Source organism: Hyla sarda, unplaced genomic scaffold (genome assembly GCF_029499605.1).
Source record: "Hyla sarda isolate aHylSar1 unplaced genomic scaffold, aHylSar1.hap1 scaffold_216, whole genome shotgun sequence".
NCBI classification, from domain to species: Eukaryota; Metazoa; Chordata; class Amphibia; order Anura; family Hylidae; genus Hyla; species Hyla sarda.
In genome coordinates, this window is record NW_026608828.1 from 28671 (window position 1) to 50741 (window position 22071).

Sequence of the window (22071 nt, forward strand, 5' to 3'; positions counted from 1 at the left end):
ATTTCACTCTGATGGACCATTTTTAAATGCAATCCATAACCTGGCTTTGGCAGGAACCCTTCTTACTCCTCCTACTTGCATTTGATACTGGGTTTAGGATCTGCATAGGAAACACACACACACACACACACAAGCACACACTTACCTGTGTTGTCTGCTGACGCCTCCTTGGCTGTCCCCAAACGGTATAAAACCAACAGCCACGGGCAGGGCCGGACTGGGGATAAAAACCAGCCCTGGAAAAAGTTGCATACCAGCCCCATATTGCGTAATTTTTCAAGCTCATGGCATATCGTAATTATATACTTGTTCATAAAAGGGGAAAGCATTCATTTTAAAACACATACATAAATACGAATATGAACTTTGCACTTCAATAGCTTTATTGTAGACCAGCTTTTCCCAACCAGGGTGCCTCCAGCAGTTGCAAAACTACAAGTCTCAGCATGTCCAGACAGCTTTTGGCTGCTTGGGCATGCTGGAAAATGTAGTTTTGCAACAGCTGGAGGCACCCTGGTTGGAAAACACTACAGTAGACCATTATTCCATGCAACTGGGTCAGAACTAAGAATAATCCAAAAATGTTTACTTTAAAGAATAGAAGACAATAATAATAATAATAATAATAATCTCTTACTTTGTATAAGTTACTCAACATACACCAAACCAGCAGTTGATAAATAGACCATAGACCACAGACCAGTATAACCAACAACAGCTCTATACAAGGTTCAAATAATTGTACCACACTATGACTACACATTACCTCCACATAGTAACAGGATAATATTACCATACAAATACTGAATAAACCACTTTACACAGAAGTTAGTGCCTCAGCTCTACACAGGCTCTACAGACCATATAAGAGATTACATAAAGTTACATCAGGTGACGTCTTCTCTGATCGGTGTCAGTCAATTTCCTTTTCTTATCCATCCGGCCCAGACCGTCATGACTATTTCTTCCAGCCACAACTCCACAGAACCTGCCAAACAAACATTTAAGACTCTGCACTTTTCCAGCGCTTATAGCGCTCAGTATAGTGGGTAGAAAAGTGGGTTGGGGGGAAGAGTAGGTAGCCCCCCCTCCTTTAGGCAGTTGGTCACTCAAGGGGGTAGACAGGTCCCTTTACATTGTTTCCCCATCACACAGGTAAAGCCCACAGTGGGTAGGTAGGGAATACCCCTATAAGATAGGATACCCAAGCAGATCGATAATGTACCTAGTAGGTGATGCCTCCAGGTAGGTAATATCCCCAGTAGGTAGTAGTTGATGCCTCCAGGTAGGTCGTATTTATTGCCCCCAGTAAGCATGTAGAAGGTAATGCCCCCAGTAGGTAGTGCACCCAGATAGGTAATGCCCCCAGTAGGTAGTTTCATCAGGTAGGTAATGCCCCCATTAGGTAACGTTTTTTTGATGGAATAAATCACCCCGTTTTTCACTTTATGGAGTACTGCACTGGCTTTATTTTTCTAGATAGACAGATAGATATGAGATAGATAGACAGATAGATATGAGATAGATAGATAGATATACAGCAACAGAAGAATGTAGCAGCACACTGCCAGCACAAAGATATAGTTGCAACATGAATATGCAGTTAAAACATGAAGAGCTATACAGCTATGGTGTAATAGATGCAAATGTGAAACTATGAAATAGTGAGATACTTAGCTCGCAAATTTGTCTCCGCCGGCGGTCAAATAGCTTGGACCGTCCCACCGCGATAAGGTGGCCTCCTTGGGACGGACCCTACACTGTGAATATGCCTCTGTATGAACAGTTCAGTAAGCATGGCAGGGTCTGGAACATCCAAGACACCTTATATACACACCTGATAGAGGTGGGTGGGGTGCAAGGCCAACATGGAGGTAGCCACTCCCCCGTATGTGCAATACAGACAAAGAATAAGTCAGCCAGCACTTTAGTTGATACCAAACTATTATATGGACCTGGCCTACAGGTGCATGCTACTAGGCTAGATATACAGCAACAGAAGAATGCAGCAGCACACTGCCAGCACAAAGATAAAGGTGCAACATGAATATGCAGTTAAAACATGAAGAGCTATACAGCTATGGTGTAATAGATGCAAATGTGAAACTATGAAATAGTGAGGCACTTATCTCGCAAATTTGTCTCCGCCGGCGGTCAAATAGCTTGGACCGTCACACCGCGATAAGGTGGCCTCCTTGGCACCCCACCCACCTCTATCAAGTGTGTATATAAGGTGTCTTGGATGTTCCAGACCCTGCCATGCTTACTGAACTGTTCACACAGAGGCATATTCACAGTGTAGGGTCCATCCCAAGGAGGCCACCTTATCGCGGTGGGACGGTCCAAGCTATTTGACCGCCGGCGGAGACAAATTTGCGAGCTAAGTGCCTCACTATTTCATAGTTTCACATTTGCATCTATTACACCATAGCTGTATAGCTCTTCATGTTTTAACTGCATATTCATGTTGCACCTATATCTTTGTGCTGGCAGTGTGCTGCTGCATTCTTCTGTTGCTGTATATCTAGCCTAGTAGCGTGCACCTGTAGGCCAGGTCCATATAATAGTTTGGTATCAACTAAAGTGCTGGCTGACTTATTCTTTGTCTAGATAGATATGAGATAGATAGATAGACAGATAGATATGAGATAGATATGAGAGAGATATGAGATAGATAGATAGACAGATAGATATGAAAGAGATAGATAGACAGATAGATAGATAAAGTAAATATATGCAGCACACCAATATCCGTGAATCAAACTAGCAGTGTTTTCTTCCATGATGCAGTAGACAATGTTTCGGTGATCTCTCAACGCCATTTTCAAGTCTTGAAAATGGTGATGATGAGAGATCACCGAAACGTTGGTGAAAAATGAAAGGAGCGATCTGATTGGTTGCTATGGGCAACTGGGCAATTTTTCCTTTGCACAGGTTTTAATAAATCTCCCCCTAAGTGCTTGCACCATCTACAAGTCTGAAGTATTGTCTGGAGGTGCTGCTTTTATTTGGACTAGATAGATAGATAGATAGATAGATAGGAGATTGATATGATATAGATAGATAGATATGAGATAGATAGATAGATAAATAGATAGATATGAGATAGATAGATATAGATAGATATGAGATAGATATGAGATAGATAGATAGATATGAGATAGATATGAGATAGATAGATAAATAGATAGATATGAGATAGATAGATAGATAGATATAGATAGAATATAGATATATATGAGATAGATATGAGATAGATAGATATGAGATAGATAGATAGATAAATAAATAGATAGATAAGAGAGAGATAGATAGATATAGATAGATAGAATATAAAAAGATATGAGATAGATAGATATGAGAGAGATAGATAGACAGATAGATAGCTAAAGTAAATATATGCAGCACACCAATATCCGTGAATCAAACTAGCAGTGTTTTCTTCCATGATGCAGTAGACAATGTTTCGGTGATCTCTCATCGCCATTTTCAAGTCTTGAAAATGGTGATGATGAGAGATCACCGAAACGTTGGTGAAAAATGAAAGGAGCGATCTGATTGGTTGCTATGGGCAACTGGGCAATTTTTCCTCTGCACAGGTTTTAATAAATCTCCCCCTAAGTGCTTGCACCATCTACAAGTCTGAAGTATTGTCTGGAGGTGCTGCTTTTATTTGGACTAGATAGATAGATAGATAGGAGATTGATATGATATAGATAGATAGATAGATAGATAGATAGATAGATAGATATGAGATAGATAGATATGAGATAGATAAATAGATAGATATGAGATAGATAGATAGATATAGATAGATATGAGATAGATAGATATGAGATAGATAGATAGATAGATAGATATGAGATAGATATGAGATAGATAGATAAATAGATAGATATGAGATAGATAGATATAGATAGAATATAGATATATATGAGATAGATATGAGATAGATAGATATGAGATAGATAGATAGATAAATAGATAGATAAGAGAGAGATAGATAGATATAGATAGATAGAATATAAAAAGATATGAGATAGATAGATATGAGATAGATATGAGAGAGATATGATAGACAGATAGATAGATAGATATGAGAGAGAGATGGTAGATACATAGATATGAGATAGATAGATAGATAGAAATGAGATAGATAGATATGAGATGGAGAGATCGATATGAGATAGATAGATAGATATGAGATAGATAGATAGATATGAGATAGATAGATATGAGATAGATAGATAGATATGAGATAGATAGATATGAGATAGATAGGAGATTATAGATAGATAGGAGATAGATAGAAAGATAGATAGATATGAGATGATAGATAGATAGATAGATATGAGATAGATAGATAGATAGATAGATAGGTAGATAGATATGAGATAGATAGATAGATAGATAGATAGATATGAGATAGATAGATATGAGATAGATAATGGATAGATAGATAGATATGAGATAGATAGATATGAGACAGATATGAGATAGATAGATAGATATGAGATAGATAGATATGAGATAGATATATAGATAGATATGAGATAGATAGATAGATAGATATGATATGATAGATAGATAGATAGATAGATAGGAGATAGATAGATAGATAGATAGGAGATAGATAGATATGAGATAGATAGATAGATAGATTTGAGATAGATATGAGATAGATAGATATGAGATGATAGATAGATAGATAGATAGGAGATAGATAGGAGATAGATAGATATATATGAGATGATAGATAGATAGATATATATGAGATGATAGATAGATAGATAGATAGATAGGAGATAGATAGATATGAGATAGATAGATAGATAGATAGATATGAGATAGATAGATATGAGATAGATAGATATGAGATAGATAGATAGATAGATATGAGATAGATAGATAGATAGATAGATAGATATGAGATAGATATGAGATAGATAGATAGATATGAGATAGATAGATGGATATGAGATAGATATGAGATAGATAGATAGATAGATATAAGATAGATAGATAGATATGAGATGATAGATAGATAGATAGATAGGAGATAGATAGATAGATAGGAGATAGATAGATAGATAGGAGATGATTGATAGATAGATAGATAGGAGATAGATAGGAGATAGATATGAGATAGAGATCGATATAAGAGAGATGGATAGATACATATGAGATAGATACATAGTTTTGCAACAGCTGGAGGCACCCTGGTTGAGAAACAATAAGATGGAGGTAAATAGGCACATCTCATTGTCTTTTAAAGGAAAAGTCTCATGCTCAAAATCTTTCCCCTTAAGCTTTAGATCGCGAGGGGGGGTCCGACTGCTGGGGCCCCCTGCGATCTCCTGTTTGGAGCCCCCGTGCACTAGCACAGGAGCGCATCACGATCTTCGCCCGAAGCGGAGGCCGCCACGCCCCCTCCATATAGTTCTATGGGAGAGCCGCGCACTTGTGCTAGTGCATGGGGGCTCCAAACAAGTGATCGCAGGGGGCACCAGTGGTTGGACCTCCCGCAATCTAAAACTTCGGATAGGGGAAATGTTTTTGAGCATGAAACTTATCCTTTAATCAGCTCTAGCTATGGCAAAACTACAACTCCCACCATGTCTACATTGCCAAAGGCATGCTGGGAGGTGTAGTTTTGCAACAGCTGGAGGCACCCTGGTTGAGAAACAATGAGATGGAGGTTTTTAGGCACTCTCTCGTTGATTCTTAACCAGGGTGCCTCCAGCTGTGGCAAAATTATAACTCCCAGTATGCCCACATTGTGTAGTATGGGCTAGCCAGTTCAGAGGACACTGAGCTGTACCCACTGCCCTGGGTGCTATATATATAGCAGGTACCTCACACAGCTTAGCAGTATATCACTCTATACCAATGTCTGTGCTGTGCCCTCCGGCTGCATCATACTGCATATACTACTTTTTATATAGTATAGGCCAGACAGGTCGTAGGGCACAGCACAGACTGACATTACATCATGCATGCTGCCAGGCCCGGCCACAGTCACTGGGACTTCAGGACGGGCTGACCTCCTACTGACCTGCTGCTTTTTACAAAGATGCCGGCACCGTTACAGGGGGATCCTGGAGCTCCTCTTACAGGTGGGGAGGCAGAGCCACAGAGGGTGTGAGGCAGGGGCGGACACAGACAGCAGAGGGCCCTTGTGCAAAGAATGTGCCTGACCCCCCCCCCCCCGCCCCCCCCAAAAAAAACATCAATTGTTCAGGACCCCCCCCTCCATGTGTCACTTACTCAGGTGGACCCCCATATGTCACTTGCTCGGGAGGACCCCCCCCCTGTATAAGTTTCTAATTATTTATTAAGGCCTCCCATATGCCGCAGCTCATTCAAGCCCCCCACATTAGGTAGCATAGATTCCCAACATTAGGTAGCATAGATTCCCCACATTAGGTAGCATAGTTTCCTCACATTAAGTAGCATAGTTTCCCCACATTAGGTAGCATATATTCCCTACATTAGGTAGCAGTTTCCCCACATTAGGTAGCATAGTTTGTCCACATTAGGTAGCATAGTTTCCCCACATTAGGTAACATAGTTTCCCCAAATTAGGTAGCATTGTTTCCCCACATTAAATAGCACAGATTCCCCACATTAGGTAACATAGTTTCCCCACATTAGGTAGCATAGTTTCATCACATTAGGTAGCACAGATTCCCCACATTAGGTAACATAGTTTCCCCACATTAGGTAGCATAGTTTCCCCACATTAGGTAGCATAGTTTCCCCACATTAGGTAGCACAGATTACCCACATTAGGTAACATTGTTTCTCCACATTAGGTAGCATAGTTTCCACACATTAGGTAGCACAGATTCCCCACATTAGGCAACATAGTTTCCCCACATTAGGTGGCATAGTTTCCCCACATTAGGTAGCATAGTTTCCCCACATTAGGTAGCACAGATTTGCCGCATTAAGTAACAAAGTTTATCCACATTAGGTAGCATAGATTCCTCACACAGGGATGTGGAAATTCTATCGCCCGACGCCCGGGACAAGTAGTTTTGGGCGCCGGGCAGGTGAATTGTTTATAGGTTTAGGCCTGTATCGGGCTAGCAGGGACAGACCAACTTCCCCAATATTTTTCTTTACTGCCGGTGTGAGGCGCAGGAGCGGATGCAAGTATGGAGGGGGCAGCGGGGGCCCCCCGCTGACCGCAGAGCCCGAGGTCGCACGTTCGCATTACATAATTGAGCCACGCCCCCTTATCTAATCCTCCCGGAGGATGGAGGATGCAGCTACACATAACAAAAGAAGACAGGGGGAGAGAAAGAATGTCCACAGCTCGGCACACAGCTCCTCCCCCGCACACAGCTCTATCCCTCCCCCTGCTCTTTCTTCACAGGACCTAATCCACCACGGGGAGGTTGCATGTTTGTACGGGGAAAACAGAGCGGGTGAGGGGAGAGAGGAGAGGACGTCCGGTGTGAGGGGAGATTTTCAAACCCATGTAACCTCACACCGGCCGGGACTACAGCTCTGATGTCCACTCATGGCGGCTCAGGTGAGGAGGCAGAGAATGCAGGTGGCGGGGACAGGAAGGGTGGTTCTATATGTATGGTGTGAGTGTATGTGTGTATAATGTCTGTGTGTGATGTGTATGTAATGTATAATGTGTGTATGATGTCTATGTGTGATGTGTATGTAATGTATAATGTGTGTATAATGTGTGATGTGTATGTAATGTATGATGTGTGTATGATGTCTGTTTGTGTGTGATGTGTATGTAATGTATAATGTGTGTATGATGTCTATGTGTGATGTGTATGTAATGTATAATGTGTGTATGATGTCAGTGTGATGTGTATGTAATGTATAATGTGTGTATGATGTCTATGTGTGATGTGTATGTAATGCATAATGTGTGTATTATGTCTATGTGTGATGTGTATGTAATGTATAATGTGTGTATGATGTCTATGTGTGATGTGTATGTAATGTATAATGTGTGTATAATGTCTGTGTGTGATGTGTATGTAATGTATGATGTGTGTATGATGTCTGTCTGTGATGTGTATGTAATGTATAATGTGTGTATAATGTATGTGTGTGATGTGTATGTAATGTATGATGTGTGTATGATGTCTGTCTGTGTGTGATGTGTATGTAATGTATGTGTGTATGATGTCTATGTGTGATGTGTATGTAATGTATAATGTGTGTATGATGTTTATGTGTGATGTGTATGTAATGTATAATGTGTGTATAATGTCTGTGTGTGATGTGTATGTAATGTATGATGTGGGTATGATGTCTGTCTATGTGTGATGTGTATGTAATGTATAATGTGTGTATGATGTCTGTGTGATGTGTATGTAATGTATAATGTGTGTATGATGTCTATGTGTGATGTGTATGTAATGTATGTGTGTATGATGTCTATGTGTGATGTGTATGTAATGTATAATGTGTGTATTATGTCTATGTGTGATGTGTATGTAATGTATAATGTGTGTATGATGTCTATGTGTGATGTGTATTTAATGTATAATGAGTGTATAATGTCTGTGTGTGATGTGTATGTAATGTATGATGTGTGTATGATGTCTGTCTGTGTGTGATGTGTATGTAATGTATAATGTGTGTATAATGTCTGTGTGTGATGTGTATGTAATGTATGATGTGTGTATAATGTCTGTCTGTGTGTGATGTGTATGTAATGTATGATGTGTGTATAATGTCTGTGTGTGGTGTGTATGTAATGTATGATGTGTGTATGATGTCTGTCTGTGTGTGATGTGTATGTAATGTATAATGTGTGTATAATGTCTGTGTGTGATGTGTATGTAATGTATGATGTGTGTATGATGTCTGTCTGTGTGTGATGTGTATGTAATGTATAATGTGTGTATGATGTCTATGTGTGATGTGTATGTAATGTATAATGTGTGTATGATGTCTATGTGTGATGTGTATGTAATGTATAATGTGTGTATGATGCCTATGTGTGATGTGTATGTAATGTATAATGTGTGTATGATGTCGATGTGTATGTAATGTATAATGTGTGTATAATGTCTGTGTGTGATGTGTATATAATGTATAATGTGTGTATAATGTCTGTGTGTGATGTGTATGTAATGTATAATGTGTGTATGATGTCTATGTGTGATGTGTATGTAATGTATAATGTGTGTATGATGTCTATGTGTGATGTGTATGTAATGTATAATGTGTGTATGATGTCTATGTGTGATGTGTGTATAATGTCTGTGTGTGATGTGTATGTAATGTATGATGTGTGTATGTCTGTCTGTGTGTGATGTGTATGTAATGTATAATGTGTGTATGATGTCTATGTGTGATGTGTATGTAATGTATAATGTGTGTATGATGTCTGTGTGATGTGTATGTAATGTATAATGTGTGTATGATGCCTATGTGTGATGTGTATGTAATGTATAATGTGTGTATGATGTCGATGTGTATGTAATGTATAATGTGTGTATAATGTCTGTGTGTGATGTGTATGTAATGTATAATGTGTGTATAATGTCTGTGTGTGATGTGTATGTAATGTAGCATGTGTGTATGATGTCTATGTGTGATGTGTATGTAATGTATAATGTGTGATGTGTATGTAATGTATAATGTGTGATGTGTATGTAATGTATGATGTGACTATAATGTCTGTGTGTGATGTGTATGTAATGTATGATGTGTGTATAATGTCTGTGTGTGATGTGTATGTAATGTATGATCTGTGTATAATGTCTGTGTGTGATGTGTATGTAATGTATGATGTGTGTATAATGTCTGTGTGTGATGTGTATGTAATGTATGATGTGTGTATAAGGTCTGTGTGTGATGTGTATGTAATGTATGATGTGTGTATAATGTCTGTGTGTGATGTGTGTATGATGTCTGTCTATGTGTGATGTGTGTATGTAATGTATACTGTGTGTATGATGTCTGTCTATGTGTGATGTGTGTATGTAATGTATACTGTGTGTATGATGTCTGTCTATGTGTGATGTGCATGTAATGTATACTGTGTGTATGATGTCTGTCTATGTGTGATGTGTATGTAATATATACTGTGTGTATGATGTCTGTCTATGTGTGATGTGTATGTAATGTATAATGTGTGTATGATGTCTGTCTATGTGTGATGTGTATGTAATGTATGATGTGTGTATGATGTCTGTCTATGTGTGATGTGTGTATGTAATGTATACTGTGTGTATGATGTCTGTCTATGTGTGATGTGTGTATGTAATGTATACTGTGTGTATGATGTCTGTCTATGTGTGATGTGTATGTAATGTGTACTGTGTGTATGATGTCTGTCTATGTGTGATGTGTATGTAATGTATACTGTGTGTACGATGTCTGTCTATGTGTGATGTGTATGTAATGTATACTGTGTGTATGATGTCTGTCTATGTGTGATGTGTGTATGTAATGTATACTGTGTGTATAATGTCTGTCTATGTGTGATGTGTGTATGTAATGTATACTGTGTTTATGATGTCTGTCTATGTGTGATGTGTGTATGTAATGGATAATGTGTGTATGATGTGTGTATGTATGTGATGTATGTATGTAATGGATAATGTGTGTATGATGTGTGTATGTATGTGATGTATGATGTCTGTCGATGTGTGTATGTATGTGATGTATGATGTGGGGTGGGCAGCGGTGTATGTATGATGTGTGTGTGTGTATATGTACAGTGTGAGTGTATGTGTGATGTGTGTATGATGTCTGTGTGATGTGTGTATGTAATATATGATGTGGGGGCAGTGGTGGGTGTATGTATGATGTGTGTGTATATGTATAGTGTGAGTGTGTGATGTGTGTATGTAATATATGATGTGGGGGCAGTGGTGGGTGTATGTGTGATGTGTGTGTGTGTGTGTATATATGTATAGTGTGTGATGTGTGTATGTAATATATGATGTGGGGGCAGTGGTGGGTGTATGTATGATGTGTGTGTGTGTATATGTATAGTGTGTGATGTGTGTACGTAATATATGATGTGGGGGCAGTGGTGGGTGTATGTATGATGTGTGTGTGTGTGTGTGTATATGTATAGCGTGAGTGTGTGATGTGTGTATGTAATATATGATGTGGGGGGGCAGTGGCGGGTGTATGTATGATGTGTGCATATGTATGGTGCGAGTGTATATGTGTATGATGTATCTGTGATGTGTGTATGTAATTTATGATGTGGGGGGGGGCAGTGGCGGGTGTATGTATGATGTGTGCATATGTATGGTGTATATGTATGGTGCGAGTGTATATGTGTATGATGTATCTGTGATGTGTGTATGTAATTTATGATGTGGGGGGGGCAGTGGCGGGTGTATGTATGATGTGTGCATATGTATGGTGTGTATGTATGGTGCGAGTGTATATGTGTATGATGTATCTGTGATGTGTGTATGTAATTTATGATGTGGGGGGGGGGCAGTGGCGGGTGTATGTATGATGTGTGCCTTTGTATGGTGAATATGTATGGTGCGAGTGTATATGTGTATGATGTATCTGTGATGTGTGTATGTAATTTATGATGTGGGGGGGGCAGTGGCGGATGTATGTATGATGTGTGCATATGTATGGTGTATATGTATGGTGCGAGTGTATATGTGTATGATGTATCTGTGATGTGTGTATGTAATTTATGATGTGGGGGGGCAGTGGCGGGTGTATGCATGATGTGTGCATATGTATGGTGTATATGTATGGTGCGAGTGTATATGTGTATGATGTATCTGTGATGTGTGTATGTAATTTATGATGTGGGGGGGCAGTGGCGGGTGTATGTATGATGTGTGCATATGTATGGTGTATATGTATGGTGCGAGTGTATATGTGTATGATGTATCTGTGATGTGTGTATGCAATTTATGATGTGGGAGGGCAGTGGCGGGTGTATGTATGATGTGTGCATATGTATGGTGTATATGTATGGTGCGAGTGTATATGTGTATGATGTATCTGTGATGTGTGTATGTAATTTATGATGTGGGGGGGGGGCAGTGGCAGGTGTATGTATGATGTGTGCATATGTATGGTGTATATGTATGGTGCGAGTGTATATGTGTATGATGTATCTGTGATGTGTGTATGTAATTTATGATGTGGGGGGGGCAGTGGCGGGTGTATGTATGATGTGTGCATATGTATGGTGTATATGTATTGTGCGAGTGTATATGTGTATGATGTATCTGTGATGTGTGTATGTAATTTATGATGTGGGGGGGGAGCAGTGGCGGGTGTATGTATGATGTGTGCATATGTATGGTGTGTATGTAAGGTGCGAGTGTATATGTGTATGATGTATCTGTGATGTGTGTATGTAATTTATGATGTGGGGGGGGAGCAGTGGCGGGTGTATGTATGATGTGTGCATATGTATGGTGTGTATGTAAGGTGCGAGTGTATATGTGTATGATGTATCTGTGATGTGTGTATGTAATTTATGATGTGGGGGGGGGGCAGTGGCGGGTGTATGTATGATGTGTGCATATGTATGGTGTATATGTATGGTGCGAGTGTATATGTGTATGATGTATCTGTGATGTGTGTATGTAATTTATGATGTGGGGGGAGCAGTGGCGGGTGTATGTATGATGTGTGCATATGTATGGTGTATATGTATGGTGCGAGTGTATATGTGTATGATGCATCTGTGATGTGTGTATGTAATTTATGATGTGGGGGGGGGCAGTGGCGGGTGTATATATGATGTGTGCATATGTATGGTGTATATGTATTGTGCGAGTGTATATGTGTATGATGTATCTGTGATGTGTGTATGTAATTTATGATGTGGGGGGGGAGCAGTGGCGGGTGTATGTATGATGTGTGCATATGTATGGTGTGTATGTATGGTGCGAGTGTATATGTGTATGGTGTATCTGTGATGTGTGTATGTAATTTATGATGTGGGGGGGGCAGTGGCGGATGTATGTATGATGTGTGCATATGTATGGTGTATATGTATGGTGCGAGTGTATATGTGTATGATGTATCTGTGATGTGTGTATGTAATTTATGATGTGGGGGGGCAGTGGCGGGTGTATGTATGATGTGTGCATATGTATGGTGTGTATGTATGGTGCGAGTGTATATGTGTATGATGTATCTGTGATATGTGTATGTAATTTATGATGTGGGGGGGCAGTGGCGGGTGTATGTATGATGTGTGCATATGTATGGTGTATATGTATGGTGCGAGTGTATATGTGTATGATGTATCTGTGATGTGTGTATGTAATTTATGATGTGGGGGGGCAGTGGCGGGTGTATGTATGATGTGTGCCTATGTATGGTGTATATGTATGGTGCGAGTGTATATGTGTATGATGTATCTGTGATGTGTGTATGTAATTTATGATGTGGGGGGGCAGTGGCGGGTGTATGTATGATGTGTGCATATGTATGGTGTATATGTATTGTGCGAGTGTATATGTGTATGATGTATCTGTGATGTGTGTATGTACTTTATGATGTGGGGGGGGGGCAGTGGCGGGTGTATGTATGATGTGTGCATATGTATGGTGCATATGTATGGTGCGAGTGTATATGTGTATGATGTATCTGTGATGTGTGTATGTAATTTATGATGTGGGGGGGGCAGTGGCAGGGGTATGTATGATGTGTGCATATGTATGGTGTATATGTATGGTGCGAGTGTATATGTGTATGATGTATCTGTGATGTGTGTATGTAATTTATGATGTGGGGGGGGGCAGTGGCGGGTGTATGTATGATGTGTGCATATGTATGGTGTATATGTATTGTGCGAGTGTATATGTGTATGACGTATCTGTGATGTGTGTATGTAATTTATTATGTGGGGGGGGGCAGTGGCGGGTGTATGTATGATGTGTGCATATGTATGGTGTGTATGTATGGTGCGAGTGTATATGTGTATGATGTATCTGTGATGTGTGTATGTAATTTATGATGTGGGGGGGGGCAGTGGCGGGTGTATGTATGATGTGTGCATATGTATGGTGTATATGTATGGTGCGAGTGTATATGTGTATGATGTATCTGTGATGTGTGTATGTAATTTATGATGTGGGGGGGGCAGTGGCGGATGTATGTATGATGTGTGCATATGTATGGTGTATATGTATGGTGCGAGTGTATATGTGTATGATGTATCTGTGATGTCTGTATGTAATTTATGATGTGGGGGGGCAGTGGCGGGTGTATGTATGATGTGTGCATATGTATGGTATATATGTATGGTGCGAGTGTATATGTGTATGATGTATCTGTGATGTGTGTATGTAATTTATGATGTGAGGGGGGGGCAGTGGAGGGTGTATCTATGATGTGTGCATATGTATGGTGTATATGCATGGTGCGAGTGTATATGTGTATGATGTATCTGTGATGTGTGTATGTAATTTATAATGTGGGGGGGGCAGTGGCGGGTGTATGTATGATGTGTGCATATGTATGGTGTATATGTATGGTGCGAGTGTATATGTGTATGATGTATCTGTGATGTGTGTATGTAATTTATGATGTGGGGGGGGGGGCAGTGGCGGGTGTATGTATGATGTGTGCATATGTATGGTGTATATGTATGGTGCGAGTGTATATGTGTATGATGTATCTGTGATGTGTGTATGTAATTTATGATGTGGGGGGGGCAGTGGCGGATGTATGTATGATGTGTGCATATGTATGGTGTATATGTATGGTGCGAGTGTATATGTGTATGATGTATCTGTGATGTGTGTATGTAATTTATGATGTGGGGGGGCAATGGCGGGTGTATGTATGATGTGTGCATATGTATGGTGTATATGTATGGTGCGAGTGTATATGTGTATGATGTATCTGTGATGTGTGTATGTAATTTATGATGTGGGGGGGCAGTGGCGGGTGTATGTATGATGTGTGCATATGTATGGTATATATGTATGGTGCGAGTGTATATGTGTATGATGTATCTGTGATGTGTGTATGTAATTTATGATGTGAGGGGGGGGCAGTGGAGGGTGTATCTATGATGTGTGCATATGTATGGTGTATATGCATGGTGCGAGTGTATATGTGTATGATGTATCTGTGATGTGTGTATGTAATTTATAATGTGGGGGGGGGCAGTGGCGGGTGTATGTATGATGTGTGCATATGTATGGTGTATATGTATGGTGCGAGTGTATATGTGTATGATGTATCTGTGATGTGTGTATGTAATTTATGATGTGGGGGGGGGGCAGTGGCGGGTGTATGTATGATGTGTGCATATGTATGGTGTATATGTATGGTGCGAGTGTATATGTGTATGATGTATCTGTGATGTGTGTATGTAATTTATGATGTGGGGGGGGCAGTGGCGGATGTATGTATGATGTGTGCATATGTATGGTGTATATGTATGGTGCGAGTGTATATGTGTATGATGTATCTGTGATGTGTGTATGTAATTTATGATGTGGGGGGGCAATGGCGGGTGTATGTATGATGTGTGCATATGTATGGTGTATATGTATGGTGCGAGTGTATATGTGTATGATGTATCTGTGATGTGTGTATGTAATTTATGATGTGGGGGGGGGCAGTGGCGGATGTATGTATGATGTGTGCATATGTATGGTGTATATGTATGGTGCGAGTGTATATGTGTATGATGTATCTGTGATGTGTGTATGTAATTTATGATGTGGGGGGGGCAGTGGCGGGTGTATGTATGATGTGTGCATATGTATGGTGTATATGTATGGTGCGAGTGTATATGTGTATGATGTATCTGTGATGTGTGTATGTAATTTATGATGTGGGGGGGGGGGCAGTGGCGGGTGTATGTATGATGTGTGCATATGTATGATGTATATGTATGGTGCGAGTGTATATGTGTATGATGTATCTGTGATGTGTGAATGCAATTTATGATGTGGGGGGGGCAGTGGCGGGTGTATGTATGATGTGTGCATATGTATGGTGTATATGTATGGTGCGAGTGTATATGTGTATGATGTATCTGTGATGTGTGTATGTAATTTATGATGTGGGGGGGGCAGTGGCGGGTGTATGTATGATGTGTGCATATGTATGGTGTGTATGTATGGTGCGAGTGTATATGTGTATGATGTATCTGTGATGTGTGTATGTAATTTATGATGTGGGGGGGGCAGTGGCGGGTGTATGTATGATGTGTGCCTATGTATGGTGTATATGTATGGTGCGAGTGTATATGTGTATGATGTATCTGTGATGTGTGTATGTAATTTATGATGTGGGGGGGGCAGTGGCGGATGTATGTATGATGTGTGCATATGTATGGTGTATATGTATGGTGCGAGTGTATATGTGTATGATGTATCTGTGATGTGTGTATGTAATTTATGATGTGGGGGGGCAGTGGCGGGTGTATGCATGATGTGTGCATATGTATGGTGTATATGTATGGTGCGAGCGTATATGTGTATGATGTATCTGTGATGTGTGTATGTAATTTATGATGTGGGGGGGCAGTGGCGGGTGTATGTATGATGTGTGCATATGTATGGTGTATATGTATGGTGCGAGTGTATATGTGTATGATGTATCTGTGATGTGTGTATGCAATTTATGATGTGGGGGGGCAGTGGCGGGTGTATGTATGATGTGTGCATATGTATGGTGTATATGTATGGTGCGAGTGTATATGTGTATGATGTATCTGTGATGTGTGTATTTAATTTATGATGTGGAGGGGGCAGTGGCAGGTGTATGTATGATGTGTGCATATGTATGGTGTATATGTATGGTGCGAGTGTATATGTGTATGATGTATCTGTGATGTGTGTATGTAATTTATGATGTGAGGGGGGGCAGTGGAGGGTGTATGTATGATGTGTGCATATGTATGGTGTATATGTATGGTGCGAGTGTATATGTGTATGATGTATCTGTGATGTGTGTATGTAATTTATGATGTGGGGGGGGCAGTGGCGGGTGTATGTATGATGTGTGCATTTGTATGGTGTATATGTATGGTGCGAGTGTATATGTGTATGATGTATCTGTGATGTGTGTATGTAATTTATGATGTGGGGGGGGCAGTGGCGGGTGTATGTATGATGTGTGCATATGTATGGTGTATATGTATGGTGCGAGTGTATATGTGTATGATGTATCTGTGATGTGTGTATGTAATTTATGATGTGGGGGGAGCAGTGGCGGGTGTATGTATGATGTGTGCATATGTATGGTGTATATGTATGGTGCGAGTGTATATGTGTATGATGTATCTGTGATGTGTGTATGTAATTTATGATGTGGGGGGGGCAGTGGCGGGTGTATGTATGATGTGTGCATATGTATGGTGTATATGTATTGTGCGAGTGTATATGTGTATGATGTATCTGTGATGTGTGTATGTAATTTATGATGTGGGGGGGAGCAGTGGCGGGTGTATGTATGATGTGTGCATATGTATGGTGTGTATGTATGGTGCGAGTGTATATGTGTATGATGTATCTGTGATGTGTGTATGTAATTTATGATGTGGGGGGGGGGGCAGTGGCGGGTGTATGTATGATGTGTGCATATGTATGGTGTATATGTATGGTGCGAGTGTATATGTGTATGATGTATCTGTGATGTGTGTATGTAATTTATGATGTGGGGGGAGCAGTGGCGGGTGTATGTGTGATGTGTGCATATGTATGGTGTATATGTATGGTGCGAGTGTATATGTGTATGATGTATCTGTGATGTGTGTATGTAATTTATGATGTGGGGGGGGGCAGTGGCGGGTGTATGTATGATGTGTGCATATGTATGGTGTATATGTATTGTGCGAGTGTATATGTGTATGATGTATCTGTGATGTGTGTATGTAATTTATGATGTGGGGGGGGGAGCAGTGGCGGGTGTATGTATGATGTGTGCATATGTATGGTGTGTATGTATGGTGCGAGTGTATATGTGTATGGTGTATCTGTGATGTGTGTATGTAATTTATGATGTGGGGGGGGGCAGTGGCGGATGTATGTATGATGTGTGCATATGTATGGTGTATATGTATGGTGCGAGTGTATATGTGTATGATGTATCTGTGATGTGTGTATGTAATTTATGATGTGGGGGGGCAGTGGCGGGTGTATGTATGATGTGTGCATATGTATGGTGTGTATGTATGGTGCGAGTGTATATGTGTATGATGTATCTGTGATGTGTGTATGTAATTTATGATGTGGGGGGGGGCAGTGGCGGGTGTATGTATGATGTGTGCATATGTATGGTGTATATGTATTGTGCGAGTGTATATGTGTATGATGTATCTGTGATGTGTGTATGTACTTTATGATGTGGGGGGGGGGCAGTGGCGGGTGTATGTATGATGTGTGCATATGTATGGTGTATATGTATGGTGCGAGTGTATATGTGTATGATGTATCTGTGATGTGTGTATGTAATTTATGATGTGGGGGGGGGGCAGTGGCAGGGGTATGTATGATGTGTGCATATGTATGGTGTATATGTATGGTGCGAGTGTATATGTGTATGATGTATCTGTGATGTGTGTATGTAATTTATGATGTGGGGGGGGCAGTGGCGGGTGTATGTATGATGTGTGCATATGTATGGTGTATATGTATGGTGCGAGTGTATATGTGTATGATGTATCTGTGATGTGTGTATGTAATTTATGATGTGGGGGGGCAGTGGCGGATGTATGTATGATGTGTGCATATGTATGGTGTATATGTATGGTGCGAGTGTATATGTGTATGATGTATCTGTGATGTGTGTATGTAATTTATGATGTGGGGGGGCAGTGGCGGGTGTATGTATGATGTGTGCATATGTATGGTATATATGTATGGTGCGAGTGTATATGTGTATGATGTATCTGTGATGTGTGTATGTAATTTATGATGTGAGGGGGGGGGCAGTGGAGGGTGTATCTATGATGTGTGCATATGTATGGTGTATATGCATGGTGCGAGTGTATATGTGTATGATGTATCTGTGATGTGTGTATGTAATTTATAATGTGGGGGGGGCAGTGGCGGGTGTATGTATGATGTGTGCATATGTATGGTGTATATGTATGGTGCGAGTGTATATGTGTATGATGTATCTGTGATGTGTGTATGTAATTTATGATGTGGGGGGGGGCAGTGGCGGGTGTATGTATGATGTGTGCATATGTATGGTGTATATGTATGGTGCGAGTGTATATGTGTATGATGTATCTGTGATGTGTGTATGTAATTTATGATGTGGGGGGGGGGCGCAGTGGCGGGTGTATGTATGATGTGTGCATATGTATGGTGTATATGTATGGTGCGAGTGTATATGTGTATGATGTATCTGTGATGTGTGTATGTAATTTATGATGTGGGGGGGGCAGTGGCGGGTGTATGTATGATGTGTGCATATGTATGGTGTATATGTATGGTGCGAGTGTATATGTGTATGATGTATCTGTCATGTGTGTATGTAATTTATGATGTGGGGGGGCAGTGGCGGGTGTATTTATGATGTGTGCATATGTATGGTGTATATGTATGGTGCGAGTATATATGTGTATGATGTATCTGTGATGTGTGCATGTAATTTATGATGTGGGGGGGCAGTGGCGGGTGTATGTATGATGTGTGCATATGTATGGTGTATATGTATGGTGCGAGTGTATATGTGTATGATGTATCTGTGATGTGTGTATGTAATTTATGATGTGGGGGGGGCAGTGGCGGGTGTATGTATGATGTGTGCATATGTATGGTGTATATGTATGGTGCGAGTGTATATGTGTATGATGTATCTGTGATGTGTGTATGTAATTTATGATGTGGGGGGGCAGTGGCGGGTGTATGTATGATGTGTGCATATGTATGGTGTATATGCATGGTGCGAGTGTATATGTGTATGATGTATCTGTGATGTGTGTATGTAATTTATGATGTGGGGGGGGGCAGTGGCGGGTGTATGTATGATGTGTGCATATGTATGGCGTATATGTATGGTGCGAGTGTATATGTGTATGATGTATTTGTGATGTGTGTATGTAATTTATGATGTGGGGGGGCAGTGGCGGGTGTATGTATGATGTGTGCATATGTATGGTGTATATGTATGGTGCGAGTGTATATGTGTATGATGTATCTGTGATGTGTGTATGTAATTTATGATGTGGAGGGGCAGTGGCGGGTGTATGTATGATGTGTGCATATGTATGGTGTATATGTATGGTGCGAGTGTATATGTGTATGATGTATCTGTGATGTGTGTATGTAATTTATGATGTGGGGGGGGCAGTGGCGGGTGGATGTATGATGTGTGCATATGTATGGCGTATATGTATGGTGCGAGTGTATATGTGTATGATGTATCTGTGATGTGTGTATGTAATTTATGATGTGGGGGGGGCAGTGGCGGATGTATGTATGATGTGTGCATATGTATGGTGTATATGTATGGTGCGAGTGTATATGTGTATGATGTATCTGTGATGTGTGTATGTAATTTATGATATGGGGGGGGCAGTGGCGGGTGTATGTATGATGTGTGCATATGTATGGTGTATATGTATGGTGCGAGTGTATATGTGTATGATGTATCTGTGATGTGTGTATGTAATTTATGATGTGGGGGGGGCAGTGGCGGGTGTATGTATGATGTGTGCATATGTATGGTGTATATGTATGGTGCGAGTGTATATGTGTATGATGTATCTGTGATGTGTGTATGTAATTTATGATGTGGGGGGGGGGCAGTGGCGGGTGTATGTATGATGTGTGCATATGTATGGCGTATATGTATGGTGCGAGTGTATATGTGTATGATGTATCTGTGATGTGTGTATGTAATTTATGATGTGGGGGGGCAGTGGCGGGTGTATGTATGATGTGTGCATATGTATGGTGTATATGTATGGTGCGAGTGTATATGTGTATGATGTATCTGTGATGTCTGTGATGTGTGTATGTAATTTATGATATGGGGGGGGGGGGGGGCACTGCCGCCACAGCCAGTTGTGCCATCTAGTTTTTTATTTTTAGTGTCTTCTGGCCACCCGCACTGAATTGCACCCCCAGAATCCCGCCCCCTTAATACTCACCCGCCGACCAAGAGCCCCACGGATGCAGGCAAACACATCCGAACCAAAACTACAACTCCCAGCATGTTGCACCATAACCTAAACTGTTGAACTATAAAGTGCAACATGCTGGGAGTTGTAGTGTTGGTTCGGGTCAGCTGCAGAGCCATAGGCTGCATCAGGGCATGCTGGGTGTTGTAGTTACTAACTGCAATTCCCAGTATTCCCTGACACAGCCTATGGCTCTGCAGCTGACATGAACCAAAACTACAACTCCCAGCATGTTCCACAATAACCTTAACTGTACTACTATACAGTGCAACATGCCGCAACACCCAAACAACCATAGGCTGCATCAGGGCATGCTGGGAGTTGTAGTAATCTAGTAACTAAATGCAACTTCCAGCATTTTCTGACACAAAATGCACCACACAAACTGGAGAAGCAGAACCCCCCCCCCCCCCCCCAGTAACACATAAGTCCCTATGAAGACTGAAAAATAGTGATTAAAATATTTGAAAAAGTGCGTATATATGTGAATAAGCCCCTTTCCTAATAAAAGTTTCCAATTTTCTTTAAATAAAAATAATGTACAAAAATAAACATGAGTGGTGTCTCTGCATGTGGAAATATCCAGACTATTAAAATATGATGTTAATTAAACCGTACGGTGAACGGTGTAAATGTAAAAGAATAGTCCAGAATTGTTAATTTTTGGTCACTTCATATGAGAAATTTTTTATGGTGATCAAAAAGTTACATCTAGACTTTTCTGTGGTTGCCTCGGGTGTAAGAGGAGCTACAGCTATCCCACCTCTAATACCCTGTCATGCTGCGATCACCTATTAAACCATTAGATCACCGCTGTCAGCAGTGTCTAAAGGAATCTTATATCCATCCCTGGTGGTCTAGTGGGGGGGATCAGACTATTTTGGTCGAAATTATTTTGTCTACCAGGACAAGTGGATTGTGTTCTGCTTTAGCCCCTTGGACAAGTAGTTTTTTTTAAAATTTCCACACCCCTGCTC